Source organism: Priapulus caudatus, unplaced genomic scaffold, assembly GCF_000485595.1.
Source record: "Priapulus caudatus unplaced genomic scaffold, Priapulus_caudatus-5.0.1 Scaffold42, whole genome shotgun sequence".
In the NCBI taxonomy this organism is placed as follows: Eukaryota; Metazoa; Priapulida; class Priapulimorpha; order Priapulimorphida; family Priapulidae; genus Priapulus; species Priapulus caudatus.
Genome location: NW_014577103.1, coordinates 168358 through 183963, shown reverse-complemented (window position 1 = coordinate 183963; position 15606 = coordinate 168358). Strand labels below are relative to the sequence as shown.

The window sequence follows — 15606 nt, the reverse complement described above, 5'->3', positions numbered from 1 at the left end:
TTTACGAGTTCAAGCAGCTATGTTCTTCCTTTATCATACGAGTTCAGAGACCCTATGTTCTTCCCTGTTATCAATTACGAGTCAGAAGCTATGTTCTTCCCGTTATCATTACGAGTTCAGAGAGCTCTATGTTCTTCCCGCTTATCATACGATTCAGAGAGCTATGTTCTTCCCGTTATCATTACGAGTTCGACGAAGCCTATGTTTCTTCCCTTTATATTACGAGTCAAGAGGCATCCTTCTTCCCGCTTAATCATTACGAGTCAAGAGCTATTTTCTTCGTCGTTTATCATTACGCAGTAGAACGCTAGTTCTTCCCTTTAATCATTACCCGCATCACGAGAGCTATCTCTTCCCGTTTCATTATGCAGTTTAGAACTATGTTGCTTCGTTATCATTATAGTCAGAGAGCTATTTCTCCTTAGCATACGAGTCAGAGCAGCTATGTCTTTCCCCTATTATTACTATTATAACTATGTTCTTCCCTTATCATACGATGATCAGATACTAATGTTCTTCGCTTATCATACGACTTCAGGAGCTATGTTCTTCCCGCTTATACATACTAGTCAGAGAGCCTATATGCTTCTTCCCGTTATCATTACAGTTCAAGAGAGCTATGTTCTTCCGTTATCATACAGTTCAGAGAGCTATGTTCTTACGTTATTATTACGCAGTTTGAATCCTATTTCTCCGTTATCATTACGAGTTTATGAAGCTATGTTCTTCCCGTTATCATTACGAGTTCAGAGAGCTATGTTCTTCCCGTTTCATTTACGAGTTCAGCGAGCTATGTTCTTCCCGTTATCATTATGATTCAGAGAGCTATGTCTCTATCCCAGTTATCATTACGATCAGACAAGCCCTAATGCTTCTTGCCCTTATCATACAGTTCAGAGAGCTATGTTCTTCCCTATCATTACGAGTTCAGAGAGCTATGTTCTTCCCGTTATCATTACGAGTTCAGAAGCCATCTTCTTCCCGTTAATCATACGCATCACAGAGCCTAGCTTCTTCCCTTTTATCATACGAGTTCAGAGAGCTATGTTCTTCCCGTTATCATTAACGAGTTTCAGAGAGCCTATGTTCTTCCCGTTATCATTTACGAGTTCAGAGAGCTATGTTCTTCCCGTTATCATTACGAGTTAGAGCAGCTATGTTCTTCCCGTTATAATACGAGCTCAGAGACTAATGTTTATCCGTTATCATACGAAGTCAGATAGCATGTTCTTCCGTATTTATTACATTATGAAGCTATGTTCTTTCTCCTATCTTAGCGAGTTCAGAGAGCATGTTCTCCGTTATTATATCGCAGTTCAGCAGAGCTTATGTTCTTCCCTGTATTATTACAGAGTTATGAAGCTATTTCTTTCCCGTTATCATTACGCAGCTATCAAGCAGCTATGTTCTTCCCTTTATTATTACTCCAGTTCACAGAGCTTATGCTTCTTCCCTACTCATACGAGTTCAGAGAGCTATGTTACTCCCTTATCATTACAGTTCAGCAGAGCATGTTCTTCCCTTCATCATTTACGAGTTCAGAGAGCTATGCTTCTTCCCTTATCATACGCATTCAGACCACTATTTCTTCCTTATCAATTACTCAGGTTCAGAGACTATTTCTATCCCCGTTATCATTACGATGCATCAGAGAGTATTTCTTCCCTTAATCATGACGAGTTCAGAAGCTAGTTCTTCCCTTATTATACAGTCATGAAGCTATGTTCTTCCTTATTCACTTACGAGTCACGTCAAGCTATGTTCTTCCCGTTATTATTACTTCAGTTCAGCAGAGCTATGTTTCCCGTTATTATTACGATATGAACTATGTTCTTCCCTTATCATATAACGAGTCAGAAAAGCTATTCTTCCCGTTATTATACGAAGTTCAGATAGCATTTACTTCCCGTTCTATCATTACGAGTTCAGGAAGCTATGTTCTTCCCGTTATCATTACGAGTTCAGAGAGCTATGTTCTTCCCGTTATCATTACGAGTTCAGAGAGCTATGTTCTTCCCGTTATCATTACGAGTTCAGAGACGCCTATTCTTCCCTTATCATACGATTCAGCAAGCTATGCTTCTTCCGTTATCCATTACGAGTTCAGACCAGCTATGTTCTTCCCGTTATCATTACTGAGTTCAAGCAGCCTATGTTCTTCCCGTATTATTACGCAGTCAGCAGACTATGTTCTTCCCTTTATTATACGATTATGAACAAATTTCTTCCCGTTATCATACGAGTTTCAGAGACACTATGTTCTTCCCGCTTATATTACGAGTCAGAGAAGCTATAGTTCTTACCCGTATATCATACGCAGTAGAGAGTCCTATGTTCTTCCGTTATCATTTACGTATCAGAAGAGCCCTATTCTTCCCTATCATTACGATTTCAAGAGCTATTTTCTTCCCGTTATCATTACGAGTTCACGAGACTATTTTCTTCCCCTTATCATACAGGTCAGAAGCTATGTTCTTCCCGTATCATACGCAATTCAGAGAGCTATGTCTTCCCTTATCTATTACCAGCTTCAGAGAGCTATGTTCTTTCCGTTATTATACGGATCACGAGAGCTAATTTCTTCCCTTGTATCATACGTATTATGAAGCCTATTCTTCCCGTTATCATTATGAGTTATGAAGCTATGTTCTTCCCGCGTCCGCAGATTGTGATGATTCAGAGAAAATGAAGAAGAATTATCATTACGAGTTCAGAGAGCTTCTAATAACAATAACAATAATAATAATAATAATAATAACAATACACAATAACAATAATTGGGTTATTTGTTAGACAATAGGTACGAGTACCTCAAAACCGAAATTGAAATTTATGTTAAAAGTATTTGGTATTTGGTGAAATAAATCCGGAGCCCGTTGTCAGAAACAAAATTAATCTTAGGATTAAAATTAATCTTAGCATGAACATTAATCTTAACAATATATAACATTAACGTTAATCTTAGCATGAACATTAATATTAGCATGAACATTAATCTTAGCATGAACATTAATCTTAGCATGAACTTTAATCTTAACATGAACATTAACATTTCCTCGTAGACCGGACCTCTATACACTATGTATGAGAAACTCGTAACTTTACCATCGATCTGTCAACAGTCTAAAGTTATTATATGGCGAATGTTAAGCCTAATTTTGGTTCTGATAACAGGCCCGCGGACTATATATTGGCAGAATTAAGATAACCAACCAACCATATATCCATATATCCAATTGGTTATACTACGTACGTGGGTTTAATGTCGTGGTGACAATCGCTATACTATATAGCTTCAGTTAGCTTTCTTGAAATGATAATCTAACGACAGCTCAAGCATATTTGTTAAAATCTATCTACGAGGTTTGGGTGAAGGCGCGTCGTGTACGAATGTATGGTTAACAAAATTGTTGCGCCTCGCATGTTGAATAATTGATCACTAGGCCAGCAATTACCACGTGCGAATTTACCGAGAAACACTGTAGTCGGTAAGGCAACAGTGTTGCATTTCTACCTGCATTTGTTTAGAGGTGAATTATATTGTATCTTTATGTAATATACAGTGAGTTATACACCATCTTGACCTGGTTAGAGGGAACAACTGAAACACATACTATACTAAATAAAAGAAGTAATTAGTAATTCGTGTATTCATTTCATAGAGGGAACATGCAGTTTGAACATATACTATATTGAATGTAGTTAATTAGCATATTCAGTTGAATTAACAGCATTGTCATTCGATGCAGATGGGTGCTGCATTTTAGCGTGGAATCATATATTATTAGCAGAGCCAGTAAGCGAAGACCATTCCGATACGTTTTCTAAACCAGTAAATGTGCAAGCATGCAGTGTCGGAGCGGCAGGCATTTTTAACCGAAATCTGCTGCGAGTTAGGAGATCAGCTTTAGGAAAAGTTTATCCTAATTGATCCATTCCTATTGGAGTTTTGAGGTATCCTTCCTGGATATGTTATCAAACCTATTCAGTGTGCACGCTCACGGCAACTTTTGAGTTTCTAACTTTTTTGCTGAAAATTTCGAATTCGGCTTCAGAATTTCATTTACCCTAATTATATTCATCCTACATCATCTTCCCTGCTCGCTTAAAGAGTTTTTAGTAGCAAAAAGAGGCTGCACTGTCGAGATAGAGATTGATTTATGATATATAGTAACCGAGATATGAGGATGAGAAATTGCACTTTGAGTTTTAAGGGAGAGGGTGCCATCGACTGGACGTAATAGGGATTTTATTCGAAATTAAATTTTTTATCTCCCATGACGCAAACGATCGGCGACGACTTATAAATTAGGTTTGAAGCAATTAACGAATTTAATTAATAAATTGAGTATTCATTAAAAAAATTGAAGGGGATAATGACAAGCAAAGCGTTGTTCACAGCACATTACACCGTGGAACCCCTGCTAAGTCCTGCGTGTTAAGTTTGCATGCGTCAAAACGCCGAGAGACCAAAATTGTTAAATAATTTGGCATCGTGAACGTGTAAATTCACGTTATGGAAAATTTATTATTGGCATACAATTTACAAAATCTCTCTCTTTCCGTGTGTGTATCACGGTACGTACCATATCATGACTTACGTATCGAGCTACGTTTTGTATCGTGACCCTAGTGTATCGTTACACCTATAATACAAACAAACAAACTACAAACAAACAAACAAACAAACAAACGACAAACAAACAAAGTTCGAGACCATTCATTCACTGCACTTGACACGTCTCACATCCACCGGCTGAAGTTCGCATCCAGCGAAAGTGTTATATACCATATAATCAGACCGAGTGCTCGGAAGCACTTACTGACAGATTGTCTGAAGAACTGAGAGATTGTCAAAGGTCTAAAGGGGTCGGTTTGTGTCACCACGATAATGGTCCTTTTCAAAAATCAATCGGTATTCGGGTCTGATTCACACAACTGCAGTTTAAGAACTCGGTGACTGAAAGTCAACAAAGAGTCAGAGAGTAAGACATCCTCATTCTTTCTCCCCACACACACACACATACATACATACACGCACACGCCAAACGCAAACGCACACCACACACAAACACACACACAACACACAACACACACACACCACACACACACACCACACGCAGACGCAGACAGACACAACACACACGACATACATAATACTCATATAACATACATACATCACGATACGCAAAACGCAACACCACAAAACCGCGCTCGCACACACACACACACACACACACACACACACACACACACACACACACACACACACACACACACACAAGTTCAGAGGCAGCGAAAGAGTAAGAGAATGAGTCAGTCTCATTCTTCCCCCCACCCCTCACCATTCTCCGCCATTTAATCAGACAAAGTGTTCCGATATATGTATGCTAGCGGATTGCGTAAAGAGGCTGAGGGGAGAAGTACAGATCGCGTGGCATTTTGCGTTGCTGAGATAATAGTCGTTGTAAAAGTCAATTAGTATACAGTGTGATTTACGCAATTCTAGTTTCATTAGAGCCCAACTGTAGTTTGATGACTCGGTAACGATTAGTAATCGCTGTTATAAAGGACGACATGCAAATAGTAGCAATAAAACAAATGATTTTTTTTTTCTGTGGAAAGTTAAAAAGAAATTCAACTGCATTTCACAAATATTTGCATTTTTACTGCATAAACTGCATATCTACTGTATATTATTCATTTCTACAATATTTCGAAGATTCCATGGATATTCACGAGAGAGGTTAATAGATGTATGATAGATAATATATGTTTATTATTGCTAGCCTATTCTGAACACGCGTTTCTACCATCTCTGTATCGTGTGACAAATTCCAATTTCGGTACATTAATTGCAACACTAAATCGTAGCTTGCGCCTTGTGCAGTTATAGTGTTTTTATTGCGGGTAAACTATGATGTAATTAATAGAGTAATTACAACCAGTTTTTATTCCCTTTTATAAAATATGCCAACCAACTTACCAACTATAAATTATGCGCACGAAATGCATGTAAGAGTGTGGATCTGTCTTGTTTGTGATGTATTGTTTATCATCTAGTTGTGTTTACATTGCCTATATTGTGAGTAGTTAGTTCTCTTTTCTATAATGATTTCGTAATTGTTTTTAGAATAGTGATCTTTCCATGTTTGCTGTTATTGTAGAGAGTATCGGTGTAGCTAACTTAAGTCAATGATCTATTTATTGTCCATATCAGGACTTTCATAGTAACAATTTCTATAAAATTCCGTGTAGTAATATGCGTATTGTTTGTTGGTGATTTTGTTGGGTGTTATTTTGATTCGTATGAATATTAGTGTTTGCTATTTGATTCTGATGTTCCCTCGTGACGTGTTCTTTTATCTATCGTTTGTTTCTAGCGCCTGTTCCTTTCTCCGTCTATGTATATGCCATTTTATGTAACTTTTTACCAGCAAATTAAGGCCACAAGTTTGCTCTAACGCTGCTACAAACTGGTAACGTCGTGCTCAACGTCTTCTACGTACTATCAACGTTTTTGTAAACTTGCAGTACACGTCGCATGGTAGTCTTTGGTTCGCTCATTGTTTCCTAATGTGATTTAAGTTTGGCGGCATACGAATGGATGCTTTCTCTGTTCTCGTCTGCTTCTCGAATAGAAAATCGCGCGCGTAACCAATAATGAAAATCCGCTTACACTTAATCGTAGTTATATGAGCAGTAATGATGGCAGCTGGGAACGTTCTATGAATTATTCCCACGAATTGAAACGGCGGATTGAATCGAAATCCGCACAATATAAATCGAAATTCCGATAAAAGTTTATTGGAAAAGCGAGAAGCGGTTTCGTACGTAAGACGAATCGAGCGAGCACAACTGCCCTTAAATCCTTGACAGTTTCGTGTGGAAATGGTCTCTTTGTTGGCAGGGGGTGAATTATACAACAGTGGCTTCAGTAGAGCCGTCTCCAGGGCCGTAGCTAGCGGTGGAGGATTGGGGTTAGTGTTAGAGATGGGGGTCTGGATTAGGGTAAGGGTTAGAGTTGGGGTTGGGATTAGGGGAAGGGTTAGAGTTGGGGTTGGGATTAGGGGAAGGGTTAGAGTTGGGGTTTGGATTAGGGTAAGGGTTAGAGTTGGGGTTTGGATTAGGGGAAGGGTTAGAGTTGGGGTTGGGATTAGGGGAAGGGTTAGAGTTGGGGTTGGGATTAGGGGAAGGGTTAGAGTTGGGGTTGGGATTAGGGGAAGGGTTAGAGTTGGGGTTTGGATTAGGGTAAGGGTTAGAGTTGGGGTTGGGATTAGGGGAAGGGTTAGAGTTGGGGTTTGGATTAGGGTAAGGGTTAGAGTTGGGGTTTGGATTAGGGTAAGGGTTAGAGTTGGGGTTGGGATTAGGGGAAGGGTTAGAGTTGGGGTTGGGATTAGGGGAAGGGTTAGAGTTGGGGTTGGGATTAGGGGAAGGGTTAGAGTTGGGGTTGGGCTTGGGGTTAAAGTAAGGGTTTGGGTTAGGGTGAGGGTTAGGATTAGGGTGAGGGTTAGGGTTACTGTCAAGGTTATCCACCCAGAGAAAAAAGTAGATAACAGTACATGGTCAGTGGTGGTAGTTGTCCACACCCAGAAAAAACCTAGATAACAGTAAATGGTCAACGTCAGTCACCGTCTCATAACATGCCACGCACGTGGCTTTGCATCCCCCCACCACCAGGCAAAATGGGTTACGGATACGCTCCTAATATTGCATGGTGTATTCAGTTTCCCACAACAGAAGTGGACATCTACATAACTAACGATAGTTGCCACAAATATTAGCAGATAATATTGTTCTACATTTTAAGATTTGCTTGACTTGTCCCCCCTCCCGGATCAATATCGGTTAGCTATGCTATATATATATATATATATATATATATATATATATATGTAGCGTCCCTACTATATATATATATATATATATATACAGTTAAGCTACTGGTCGTTGTGAGCTGCATGCTTGTACAGGGCATGTAATTTTAATAGTCCGTGGTAACCTTTACTCGTCGTAAGCTGTCATTCGGTTATAATCGATCGATCGACCGTCTCCAGCTATTTAACCAACCGGACGGATGCCTGCGCCGGTCGTCGACGCGCGGATAGCTAATTAAGAAGTGTTAATTGTCAATGATGTCATGCAAGAGTAATCAAAGTTAATATTTAGACTGCGGTTGATTGCCGCGTTTTGTTAATTCACTCGCTCGACTTGGTTCCTGTCAGTTTAATTGCTCTACAAGATTCCCGCAAATTTACCCGCCCTACAGTATTCCCACGAATTCACTGGCTCTACCGTATTCTCACGAATTAATTCGCCCTACAGTATTGCCACAATTTCGCTCGCTTGCGGAATTCACTCGCCTTACTGTATTCCCGTGAATTCACTCACCTCAACCGAATTCCCCCCCCCCAAAAAAAATACACTCTCCCGACTGTATTCCCGCGAATTCACTCGAGACCCCCTCGTTCTTCCCCCTCGCAGGCGTCGAATGCAGCCGTGTGATTTACAGCGGCGACAGGATCGCTCCGGTGCACGGTAACTTCACCTCTCCCAGCTACCCGAACCCTTACCCACCGAACACGAAATGCACATACAGCTTCATCGGCAAGGGACGCGAGCGCGTGCAGATAAAGTTCGAGGACTTCAATCTCTACATGCCTGCCAACAACCATGAGTGAGTATTAAGATGCTTCGTTATTTCTTTGACTTTCTCTTTGCGTTTAGTATTTTGTGTGCATCAGTATAGGGTGCGTGCAGTAGAAATAGTAGACTGTAGTGGTGGTGGTCGTGGCAGGAGCAGCAGTAGCAGTAGTAGTAGTAGTAGCAGCAGCAGTAGTAGCAGCAGCAGTAGTAGCAGCAGTAGCAGCAGCCGTAGTAGTAGTAGCAGCCGTAGCAACAGCAACAATAATAACAACAACAGCAGCAGTAGCAACAGTAGCAGCAACAGTTGCAGCAGCAGTAGCAACAAGAGCAACAGCAGCAACAACAACAATAATGACAACAACAGCAGCAGTAGCAACAGCAGTAGCAACAGTAGCAGCAGCAGTAGCAGCAGCAGCAATAACAACAGCAGCCACAGCAGCAACAGGAGTAGCAGCAGCAGCAATAACAACAGCAGCAACAGTAGCAGCAATAGCAGCAATAACAGCGAGCCAGCAACAGCCAAGCAGCAGCACGGCACAACAACAACAACAGCCATCAGTTGTCACAGGGAGAGCGTTAAGCTAGCTTTGCAGTAGTCGCTAGACGATGTTGGCTGCTACGCTCGACACATACTGGAAAACCACTCATAGTTACACGCCGGATTGCGTCGCACTCAGTTGGCCGAGCAACTCTCTCACTTCGGAGTGTCACATTGGCGTGTATTTGGTAGCCGAGCACCAGCAGCATAACAACAACAGCAACGAGCAGCGATACATCAGTTGTAGGGCAGAACGGAGTATAGCAGCGCGAGTGAGAGCAGCAGCAGCTAGACTTGTTGAGTCAATTTTGAGTGCACAGACGGAGACAAATCCTTGCGTGAGATAACCTTACTTAGGGTCAGTCACTCCTCAAAGTCTGACAAGCATATTGTCGCCACGCTGGCTTGCATACATTGGTGCCAGCAGCAGCTCATGCTCTCGGATGATATAACACAAGGCGCTAGCATATGCAGTGCACTAGTGATATACGCGGGGTAGCAATATAACAGCGTGAGTAGCAGCTAGCAGCATAATATATAGATATAGCCGTAGTGTGTCGTGAAGTAGCACAGTAGCAGTAGCAGCGCAGCAGCCAATAACAACAGGCAGCACAGCAGCCCCAGCAGTATTTTCCCAAACGGCGTCCACATCCAGATTTTTGATCGGTGGATAAACGATGATAGCAACGGACGCCAAATCGTCAATTCAGATTTCAATCAGCCAATATCCTGTTATTAATTATACTCCTCGTCCGTCTCGCTCACACTGTGGAGTCTCGACCCGTCCCTCAATTTACGGGAATTTATTAATTAATCAAATCGGTCAGGCGGGGAATAATTAATGATGCGGAAAACGCGCCGCGACACGCCCTCGCGACGCGACGATCGCGCGCAAACAGATATAAGTTTGTCTATTGGGTGGTTGACATTTTTAACCGACTATTTAGCGCGCCCCACGTTATTCATATTTGATGCTTAATAATGGGGAGGGAAAGAAGAGTCACTGATGCGCGGGGGGGCGGGGCGGCGTGGGATTAAACGGATGTAGATGTAGGAAATAGTGCTGAAAGTAGGCGAGAGAGCGCCTTGGGAAGTGCAGGAAGAGGTTAGTAAAGTCAAGTTCGCGTAGAAGTAGTGTTATAATAGTAGTAGCATGTAGTAGCTAGTACAGGATAGATAATATTGGAGTAAAATAGAGTAAGATAATATAGAAGTAAAATAGGAGTAGATAATATAGCGAAGCTAAAATAGGAATTAAGATAAATATAGCGAGGAAAATAGGAGTAAAGAGAATATGAGAGTAAAATAGGAGTAAGATAATATAGGAGGAGTATGACACTCCAAAACACGAGAAATTCAACATTTGACTTGCCTAATATCTATATATGCTTTCCTATATATCTTAGCTCTCTAGGTAGTAGTAGTAGTAGTAGTAGTAGTAAGCAGTAGCAGTAGCAGCTAGCCCAAGTAGCAGTAGCAGGCTAGCAGTAGCAGTAGCCACTAGCCAGTAGCAGTAGCAGTAGCAGTAGCAGTAGCAGTAGCGGTAGAAGCTAGCATGTAGCAGTAGCAGCTAGCAGTAGCAGTAGCAGTAGCAGTAGCATAGCAGTAGCAGTAGCAGCTAGCAGTTAGCAGTAGCAGTAGCAGTAGCAGCAGCAGCAGCAGCAGCCAAGCAGCAAGCAGCAGCAGCAGCAGCAGCCGCAGCAGAGCAGCAGCAGCAGCAGCCAGCGCAGCAGCAGCCAGCAGCCAGCAGCAGCAGTAGCAGCAGCCCAGCATTAGCAGCAGCACCACCACCACCACCACCACCACACCACACCACCACTCTCTACGCACCACACGCTGCAGCAGTGCAGCCAGGGCCGCCACCACCGCCACTACACACCGCAGCAGCAGTTACTAGCCCAGTCAGTAGCAGCAGCAGCAGCAGCACGCAGCCAGAGCAGCCACCACATCCACCACCACCACACCACCACCACTTCTACACCACACCTGCAGCAGCATCAGCCCAGCCCGAGTCACTAGCAGTAGCAGACCACCACCACCACTGCAAGCAGCCAGCCAGCAGCAGGCCAGCAGGAAAACGGACGATGAGGACTAGGAGGTGACGGTCGCGGCGGCCCGGCGGCGGCAAGCGCGGCGCGGCGGCGCGCAGGGATTCTAGGGATTCCATGCACTCACCCACCCATTCAATACCTCAATGTGCCGAAATCGCGTCAGCTGTTCATAGCAATGACTTTCGCATTTTAATACCCAGCAACGTTACTCAATTTCAACCGAACGATTGCGTCATGCTGCCCAATCAACTCGGCCGATGCCCAGAATATGCATTGTATTACCGACACCCGAGCGATCGAAATCATTAATATTCAAGAGACGAGTAGGACAATTTTCAGCCCCGTTCGCCTTTCACCGCTCCCCTGAGTCGCATCATCGCACGCATCACAGCTCACTAGCTGCTCGTTTAGAGCGCACCTGAAGCTCTGGTGCACTCATGGTATTGTCTTCTTAGCCGGGGGGAAGCGGCAGCTCGCCTGCTGCTTTAAGCCTAGCGGCCCACACACCCGAGCCAAAACGCCCTGACGTTGGAGCAAACGTGTTTCGCCTCGATGTTCGTGGCGTGCTTGCGGATTCCCGAAACAAAAAACATTGCCTCAGCTGAGCGTGTTTCGCTGAACAAGCAATGTTTGCAATTCGCGGAACGCTGTTCTTTCGCCATGACGCGTTAGTTTTGCCTCTGGTGATGTGCCCGTCAATCGTTCTGCTACACAGCGGAAACGCCACAGACGGTCCAATCAATGATCCTTAAAATATCACATGACACAAAATTGGATGTCATTGCGATGGCCTATTTTTGATTCATGTGACAGCGGCGCTCGCTACGCAGTGTTTTCTGTGTGTTTTGCCTCAGCTGTGTGCTGTGTCGGGTGGCGCTTGCTCCTGCTCAAGCAGAACGCGAAACGCTGGCAAAAACAAAATTTCCGTTTGCCTCTGGGTGTGTTGCGCTAGGCTAGGAGCGAAGGAGCGGCGCTAGGAGTTTGTATAAAAAATACTATATATATATATATATATATATATATATATATCTAATACCCTCCCTCTACTCGTCTGTTCTCCCTCTACATCCTCCCTCCATCTCCCTCTACCTCCCTCCCTCCCTCTACCTCCCTCCCTCCCTCCCTCCCTCCCTTCTACCTCCCTCCCTCCCTCTACCTCCTCCCTCTACCTGCTCCCTCCCTCCCTCCCTCCCTCCCCGACCCTCTCCTCCTCCTTGCTAATTAACTTTGATGCTGAAGAGTGCTTGTTACTTTGCCAGCTGTAGGTGTCAGTGTGACTTGCATATTGAGGTGACGCGACAAGATACAGCCCCAGGAAGCGGCGGCCGGTGAACCTGCAGCTACTCGAGCTCTGACGCTCCATCGTTCTGCGATATATTATCACCATTGCATTCATCCGTACTCTTGTTTATCACCGTTGGTTCTTTTTGTTCTGATGCTTTTATCACAGTTGCTTTTTTGTTCTGATTTATATCACAGTTGATTCTTTTGTTCTGGTGTTTATCACAAGTTGTTCTTTATGCTAAATGTTCATCACGTTTTCATTTGTTCTGCATGTTTACCACAATTGATTCTTTTGTCTTATGTTTATCACAGTTCATTGTTCTGATGTTTATCACCATTGTTCAATATCTTTCTGATGTTTTATCAAGTTGTTCATTTTTTGTGGTGTTTATCACAGTTGTTCATTTGTTCTGATGTTTATCACAGTTCGTTCATTATGTTGTGCTGTTATATCACTAGTTGTTTCTTTTGTTCTGATGTTTTATCACCATTGTTTCATTTAGTTCTGTATGTTTATCACAGTGTCTTTTGTTCTGATTGTTTTATCACAGGTTGTTCTTTTGTTTCTGTGTTTATCAACAGTTGTTCTTATTGTTCTTGCCGTGTATATCACAGTTGTTCAATTTTTGGTTTGTGGTGTTTTATCAAAAGTTGCTTCTTTTGTTCTGATGTTTATTCACCGTGGTTTCTTTTGTCTCTGATGTTTATCACAGTGTGCTTCTTTTGTTTGTGTTATCACCGTGGTTCTTTTGTTCTGATGTTTCATCACAGTTGTTCATTTGTTGTGGTGTTTAATCACCGTTGTTCTTTTGTTCTGGTGTTTAACATGTGCCGTTCATCCGTTCTGCGTGTTTCATCTCTGTCATTTATTTTCTGCCCATTCATCATGAAATAAGTGATATAAGCCACGTGTGAAGCCACACTCCGGCTGCAAGGTACTATTGTACACTATACACTGCTATATCGATATATTATTTATATTTATTTATATGTAGTATTATATATTTAAGCATCATGTGCCGTGCGGTGCGTGCTGTGCGTGCTTGTGCTGCCGTTGCCGTGCGTGCCGGCCGTGCGTGTGTGTGTGTGTGTGTGTTGTTGCGTTGTGTGTGTGGTGGGGGCTGCTGTCGTGTGTGTGTCGGCTGCTGTGTGTGCTGACTGTATAGGCATGAGTGTGCTGGTGACTCAGATCCTGCTGCCTGTCTCACTTATCTCACTACATCTGACTACTCACTACAATCTACTACATACTACATCTACTTATCATCACTACACTACTACATCTATTTACCGGTTTCTTTTACTTAAAAAAAAAAACATCACTACATCTTACTACATCACTACATCTACTACAATCGTAGCTATCATCTACTAGCATCACTACATCTACTACATCTACTACATCTACTACATCTACACATCTACTACATCATTACATCACTACATACTACATCTACTAACACCTACATCAACTACATCACCTACATCTACTACATCACAATCTACTACATCACTACATCTACTACATCACTACATCATACATCACTACATCTACTACATCACTACATCTACTACATCACTACATCTACTACAATCACTACATCTACTACATCACTACAGCTACTACATCACTACATCTTACCTACATCTACTACATCACTACATCACTACATCTACTACATCACTACATTCTACTCACTCTACTACATCCTACTAGCATCTACTACATCACTACATCACTACATCACTACATCACTACATCACGTACATCTACTACATCACTACATCTACTACATCACTACAGTCACTTAATCTGAGGCTACATCTACTACATCACTACATTCTACTACATTCACATACATCACTACTCTACTACATCTACTACATCTACTACATCACTACATCTGACTATCATCACTACATTCTACTACATCTACTACATCTACTACATCTTACTACATCGAACTATCATCTACTACATCACTACATCTACTACATCACTACATCTACCTAACATCACTACAGTCTACCTTACATCACTACATCTACTAACATCTACTACATCTAAGCTACAATGCTACGACATCACTACATCTATCTACATCACTACATCTACTACATCACTACATCTACTAGCATTCTACTACATCTACTACGAATCTACTACATCACTACATCTACTACATCACTTACATCACTACATCATACCGTCTACTAACATCACTAACATCACTAACATCTACCTACATCAACTACATACTTACTACATCACTACATTCACTACATCTACTTACCGTCTACTAACATCACTACATTCTACACTACATACTACTACTATCTACTACAATCACTACATCTACTACATTCTACTACATCTGACTACATCACTACATCTACTAATCTACTACATCACTACATCTTACTACATCACTTACAATCTTACCTACATCTCACTAAATTCACTAACATCTACTACATCACTACATCTACACATCACTACATCTACTACATCACTACATCTACTACATCACTACATCACTACATCACTACATCTTACTACATCACTACATCGACTACATTCTACTACATCACTACATCACTACATCATACCATCACTACATCTACTACTCACTACATCTTACTACATCACTACGATCTACTACATCACTAACATCACTAGCATCACTACATCTACGTACATCATACTACGATCTACTACCGTATCTTACTACTCATACATTCTACTTACATCCACTACATCTACTACCGGTCTACTACATCACTACATCTACTACTCCTACATCTACGTACATCTACTACATCACTACATCACTACATTCAACTATCATCTACTAATCACTACATCTACTAACGTCTTACTAACATCACTACATTTACTACATCACTACATCTTTACTACATCATACATTACTACATTTACTAATCTACTACATCACTACATCACTACATCACTACATCACTACATCTACTACCGTCTACTAACATCACTACATCACTACATCACTACATCACTACATCTTACTACATCATTACATCTACTACTCACTACATCACACATCTACTACA

General features: G+C 41.9%; 1 protein-coding gene across 1 annotated transcript in view; it reads left to right on the top strand.

Moving 5' to 3' along the window:
• The first annotated feature begins 4496 nt into the window (after positions 1 to 4496).
• LOC106820500 (suppressor of lurcher protein 1-like) overlaps positions 4497 to 15606 on the top strand; it is a 13997-nt gene continuing 2887 nt past the window's right edge. The window contains exon 1 of the mRNA XM_014825015.1: positions 4497 to 4501. The gene's annotated coding sequence lies outside the window, so the exon portion shown is untranslated. The remainder of the gene's footprint in view (positions 4502 to 15606) is intronic.